The sequence below is a fragment of the Homalodisca vitripennis genome, chromosome 5 (genome assembly GCF_021130785.1).
Source record: "Homalodisca vitripennis isolate AUS2020 chromosome 5, UT_GWSS_2.1, whole genome shotgun sequence".
Lineage (NCBI taxonomy): Eukaryota > Metazoa > Arthropoda > Insecta > Hemiptera > Cicadellidae > Homalodisca > Homalodisca vitripennis.
Genome location: NC_060211.1, coordinates 123,766,605 through 123,772,878, shown reverse-complemented (window position 1 = coordinate 123,772,878; position 6,274 = coordinate 123,766,605).

The following is a 6,274-nucleotide window of genomic DNA, read 5'->3' as shown; positions in this document are numbered from 1 at the left end:
TACTCCTTTTTTACACAAGGAAAAACAAGAGTAATAAAAAACTACGTCAAATCAGTTCTAGAGAAATTTAATATGCAGTGTTAAACTAATTTAAAATCAACGTTCCAACAAATAGGTAAATTAAAAAAAATATATAGTTATTAGTTACAACATCATCAAATTACGTTCTATTACATCAATCTATTACATTTCAAATTATATCAATCTGAAAGAGCGTTTAGCTCATCCAGATTGCATGGACCTGCATAATTTGAATATATATGTGATAAACATCATCAATGCATTGTTATTTTTGACTACATATTGTATTTGAGAAATATGTCAGACCTAAATTCTATTTTATTACTAGGAAAAGAACGTATTATATTTTTAATTCTTTTCCTAAAATTAAATTTGTAATACAAGCATGCGAAGATATATGAATTATACAACAAACAAAAAAGACATTTAAACTAGAAAGCGTTAAATACTATTTAAGCAACACAACTTTCAAGAAACTAAAATTAATAGAAGTAATTGGTGCATTTTCATAAACGTTTATATTATTGCAGATAATGCTGTTGTCGTGCATTTAATACAGGAGAAAAAAACAATGTCCTCAAGTGAGGAACGGATTATATAAACAATTCACAAAGGGATATAACCGTAACACAAAGTAAGCTCTACCGTGTATCTCTGCTTCCCTCGAGTTTTACTTGATGTTATCATCTGAGGTTTGAGTCTACTCAATTGTTTACCTCCTTGAACACAAATTTCTTTATGTATTGTACCTAAATAACACTTTGTATTCTGATGAACAGATTAAACATTATAATATATGAAATAGTATAATGATAAAATGTACAAATAGATTGTATTATATGCTATTATTACATAAATGATACGTTATATAAAACTATATTATACTTTATAACATTTGATTATTTAAACTTATAGTTCATGCAAATTTTTTAAAGTAAAACATTAAAAACATTGTGCAATCTTTACATTGACGGACAATGATTATTTTATTTGTACACCTGTAACTGTTCTGTTATCACCTACAATTGGTAAAACTCGCAAAGCAATTGAATCCATAACAACAACCAAAGAGACTGATTTCGAAAATGATCTGTGCCGTGGATAAACCAAGCAGTATTGTTGCATATACAAATACTCGGTATTTAGAAACTGCCATAAAAATAAATTAAACTACCATAAATAATGTATTTTGAAATAGGTCTGCTATCCATATCATGTTTTTATTTAGTTGCTTAGAGAACGCTGGAAGGATAAATTTTAGCTGAAGTATACCTATAGTTCCTTTTTAAGTTCCTGGATTGTATCAGCCATCTAAAATAAATTTATTCCTTTAAATTTTTCTTTTTCAGTTGTTTTCTGAAAGTATTTTTTAAATAAATGACATCTGAGTGACAACAACAATATACAAATAACATTTTTGTGCTTATGCAGAGGGATTTAATAATATTTGATTGGTATAAAAATACGTTTTTAAACTATGCAAATTTTTAACAAAAATCTCGACTAAATTGTTATGTCAAAATTAAGTTCTTATATATATATATATATATATATATATATATATATATATATATATCAAAAAGTAAAAATTTTATATCCAGGAACAGCACTGGTCCACTCGAATGTACTCTCTAGGTATGGGGTACATTTTCATGAATTTTAATGTGTTGATGTGCGAAATCAGGCAAGATTTAATTTAGATGCAACAAAGTATACAAGAATTCGATTCTGTCAACAGAGTATACAGTAGATTTTTGCTGTCAGTAATGAAACTTTTAAATTCTGGCACTTGTTACAAATCAACAACAATACTGCTTTAGCTCCATATTAAAATATAAATATTTGTTCATTACCTTACCTACAGACATGTTAAACTGATCTCATACAAACTATAAGTGGATGAAATGTCTAAAGTTATTGTTACAAAATAATATATAATATCTGAACTTACAGAATCATGATGATACATTAGGTAAAATGAGATAATATACAACTCTGGCAAACTATAAGCATAATATATTTTTTATGTCCCTATATATCAACATTACTGTCAAATCATGAAGTAATCTCTTAGGTCAGGATCCCAGACAGGTTATGCTTTCTAATTCATGCTTCTTGGAGTCCTGGCGGAACTAATTCTCTTGATGCGGTCACTTCGGTATTCTGAGTAACGGATAGGTAAAGATCTCAAGGGGTCTTAAAATCTGACCTTACAGACAGCCCTCAGTCCCTCCCTGCGGCATTGTCAAGCGTTATATACTAAGGGAACCTCATTCGTTACGAACAGGTGCCAGAGGAACAGTTCCCTAGTTCTGTAAATCATCGATGTTTAATCATCACAAATTCATTTCCTTTACATATTTGAAATGGTTAGGATCATAATAAAATTTTAATTTAACTTACGTAAGTTTTATTAAAATAATTAATTATTAATGATATATTGATGTAACACAGACATCTCTCACTAGGGAAGTATCTAGATTTAAATCGATCATCATATTAATGCGTTGATAATTTTTTCCAGGCATTGAGAACTACATAGGCTTTAAAGTTGAAAAGGTAATCTAATTACGCTACAAAATCAAAGCTTAAGTGGTAGTGAGATTTGAAAACGGGTTGCTTTACCGAGATTGGATTTCCAGTACTTCATTATAAAAATAATTCAATCCATTAAATCTAAATATTTTTCAAGCTAATAAACTTCTTTTCATTATTCAGTGAATTCCGTCAAAATTCCTATAAATCTCTCAATTTGATAGCTGTTTCTACAAAGTTTATAATACATTCCTAGTTTTCCAATTTCAAAGATTTATTTACGTTATTCCAGTCAGCTAGTGAGATTGTGTATAATATTTTTTTTTCTTTTTTCTTTAATAACAAGAAACACGATCGATTATTAAAACCGAATTTTTCTTCAATCTACTATCAGACTTAACAAAAAAGTGATTCATGCAAGTCTGACTAGCAAGCCACGCCACTGGTTGAGAGATCCAACAATCCTCGACTCGCACAATACGTCAAGATTCTTCCGCTTAATTCTGAATAGAATTAAAGATACCGCAATTTCCATCTCCAGCCGGATTTTAGAATGTTGTATTATTAGTTTTACCTCTAGTATAAGTATAAGTATCACGAGCAGTTCTCTCGGAGTCCTAGCCCACTCGAAACTCAAACTCAAACACGTGGCTACTCCTCGCAGTCTCAGTTGAGTACAAGAAAACTATAACGAGTTAAGTACGTACAGTAGCAGTCCGAAACTTTGTTTGAGGCTATTTTAAGTTCCATAAATTTTATATCCGTGTAAATGCATTAAGTTACTATCAGCGCTTAGACAAGATTCAGTTAAAATGATAAAATTAGCCTTAATTTCTATATCTTGTCCTACAAATAATTAAGAACGCTTCAAAGTTGTTTCTTTTTATCCGGATATTCAGCTTCAGTACGTCATTAGGACGATATCCCCTCTAATCCATATTTCATAAAGTATGCAACGCCATTAAATAATGAACAATGTACTCCAATATTGATATTATCATATCATTTTAAAATTAAATGTACAATTTAACTCCATATGATTATTTATCGATAAAATGAGTAATTATAGGCATATAAGTGTATTATATCTATATATCATCATATATTTTTTTTAAATGAAATAACACGTATGGAGATTAAAGTACGAATATATAACATGTTAAAAAACGTATTTCAGGTAAATAAATTACATTTAATCTCCTGTTTATGCTGGACAATGTTTCAATTAAGTCAGGTTGATAATTTACTTAATTGATAACCAGGTGTATATTCATCACTTTTGTTTACTTTGAATTTCATTATAAGTGGGATTTTATATATTCTATTCATTTTCAACGAGAATAAATGTTTATATAAATCAATATTTAATAGGTGGTATTGGAAAACAAGATATTTAGGTAAATAATAACTGTTTATCTTGCTTGAAAACTCTTTCACACTATTCAGATAAATTTAGCAAACAATTAGTTATTATTATTAACTAAATGTATTTAACAATTTATATTATTTAAACAGAATTTAAACAAGTTTAGAATTAAAATATAAGGACATATACTTTAGGTTTAATAATTATTTGTACCATTGTCATCCTATTTTACCACCCCTTATATGATGTGTTTCTCTTAATACAAAAAGAAAGAGAAACTACTAGATGGTCCCGAAGTGTAGCGTGTAAGTCTAAAACGACCTCAAACATTTATTTCAATTAAATATATTTATATTGTATCTCAGTTATAATACTGTTATACTAGTCTGTATTAAATCAAATGAGAACCAGAAGTTAAGTTTGGCATTACAGGTGTCTAAAGTTGTTTTGTGGTTGTTTTTTTTTGTTTATTTTATATGTAGAGAAACTCCTCGCAATTTTGTTTTACTTGTACTCATATGTAATGTGTAAAAATTAAATACATATTATTAAAACATAAGAAGATATATTTTGTAAAACTGGTGAAATAAACATAACGTTATACAATTTTTTGTTGCTTGTGTACTTTTTAAGCAAATCCCAAAAATCACAACAAAATAAAAACTCACATTTATTTATTGTGGTCATGATAATTTTTGCGTACAATTAATAGTTTATAGCAGTTTTGTCCTAGCAATATGTACATTTCTTGGGAATTTACAGAATAAATATTATATATCTACAGTTTAAAGATTGACTTCAGTTAAGTATTAATACTTTAACTTTATTTTATAGTTTGGTCATTTACAATAAACTTATATTACAGTTGTGTTAAACTTTTAAAGGCTGCAAAAACAACTGCCAAAGATCCATTACAACGCGGATATAACTGTATTACAGTTCGCCCACAACTGTGTCACAGTACACAGGTATAGCACACTCACAAGCTGATTTAGCTCTGACATCAATCCCACCGCAACTGTCAACACTGGACACCCATTTCATGATAAAAGTCAGTAACTGTTTTAAGGTATTATTTTACTGTGAATTGTTAAGCTATATAAAGAAACCTTATATTTGTTTGAGTGCAAAGTTTTAAATAGTGCTGATAATAAAAAAAAAACCATTTATAAAAGAAGCTGAGTTAGGGCTATAAAATCCTCTCTACCACCCAATTTCAATTGTGACATTATTTTATTTTATTGTTTTTTATTTGGATGTACAATCATTCTCAATTTTAACAGTATACAACGAATAAAGACGTATGGTGGGAATTGTCGACCCAATGCAAATATTTAGGTCCACTAGTTGTAGGTGAAATATACCTAAACTTAACTCATTGGCTTACATCGATGATAAAGTTCTGGCATATAAGACATATATATATATATACAATAGAAGAAAAAGACTTCATATAAATCCTTTAATATTTCGACTTTTATGTCGTTTTCAAAAAGGTACAAAAAGTGTATATAATGTAAGAATTAAAAGTAAAAGTAAACATATGAATTTTTATAATCAGCTGGAATATTCTATTCTGACTTATACTGTAATTTATAAACTCCTTGGTATATTATACTAAAGAGGGATTTATATTAAAATTAAAATTTAGATTAATAACAGCATAAAATTAAATTAAATATTAACAATTTTGTAGTTTTGTTGTTGTACATTCATAAAAAATTAATAAATTTTAAATATAGACAATACATTGTTTTAGATTTGCTAGATTAATTTAGACTATTTTAACAGATCATTTCTTATTTAATCCAAACGGTAATTTTGACTTAGTGACTAATTGATATGCTTGTTCTAAATTTTCTAATTGAATTTTTGAAGAATCTTCTGGTACTTTACAAATCCCTTTTAATGTGTAACAATTATTAAATATTTCGTTATGAGCCAATGCATGTTGCGAAACCAATTTGTCGTCTTGTCTGTTGGATGAAGACCGATGGTTATTCATCCTAATATGTAAGAGATTTGTCGTTAAAACCAATATAGTCCTTGGGACAAAATTTGCAAGACAACTGATAGATTACATTTTTCGATTTACAGTTAATGTTATTTGAAATTTGGTATGTTTTATTAGTTGTGCTACTTGTAAAAGTGTTAGAAGGATTTAGAATTTTGCACGTAGCACAACGCTTGTCTTCGCAAGAATGACAACCTAAAAACTTTTGATCAGCATCTGAATTTGGAATTTGGAATATATATATAGCTCATTGAGGTAGATATATAACTTTAATGTTTAGTACATACTTCTCAGTAATTGCAGATAAATAGGATAATCACAGCATTATTTGATTTAAA